This window comes from Bison bison, unplaced genomic scaffold (genome assembly GCF_000754665.1).
Source record: "Bison bison bison isolate TAMUID 2011002044 unplaced genomic scaffold, Bison_UMD1.0 scf7180017849837, whole genome shotgun sequence".
Classification (NCBI taxonomy): Eukaryota; Metazoa; Chordata; class Mammalia; order Artiodactyla; family Bovidae; genus Bison; species Bison bison.
The window spans coordinates 12,532-13,071 of record NW_011480410.1 but is presented as its reverse complement, the minus strand read 5'-3'; the positions used below and the strand labels follow the sequence as shown (position 1 = coordinate 13,071).

Here is a 540-nt window from a genome sequence, read left to right as displayed (position 1 = left end):
TCTCCAGCATTGCAGGCAGATTCTTTGCCACCTGACCCAGGGAAGCTCTAATTCATCATACTTGTTGTTATTATCAAAGCTAAATGGTCCCAGTATTTATACCTTTTTCAAAGGCTTTCTGGAAAATTCCATGATTTCCACTAGGGACATATATAGATATAGGATTTTACTTCTTAGCTTGATGTTTAGAACATTTCAGGGGCCAAATTTTAAAAGGGTCACACAGAGCAGTAACATGGAGATGAGGAAGATTTCATTACAGCAGTAGTCAAAGAAGTTATATAAGGGTAAAGGGCAGGTATACAGTAAGGAGATTAGAGATCATTTAAAATTAATAAAAGCAAATATAACCCCAAACATCTATTTTGTCATATAACGACAACTATAAACAAAATGAATAATGAAGAATTTCAGCCTTAAATAGCAATTCTGCCCCTAGTATTATTCATCACCCAACTGTTTATCATTAGAACTTGCTCATTATAGTCTAAAATTTGCATATTTTTCTTCAAAGCAATGCCCTAACTTATAGATAATAAG

The 540-nt window shown here is 33.5% G+C and overlaps 1 protein-coding gene across 1 annotated transcript in view; it reads right to left on the bottom strand.

The window, feature by feature from the left end:
- LOC104994362 (sodium- and chloride-dependent neutral and basic amino acid transporter B(0+)) overlaps positions 1–540 on the bottom strand; it is a gene marked incomplete at its 3' end in the record, with an annotated part of 17,402 nt that overhangs the window by 9,328 nt on the left and 7,534 nt on the right. The gene's annotated exons all lie outside the window — the stretch shown is intronic.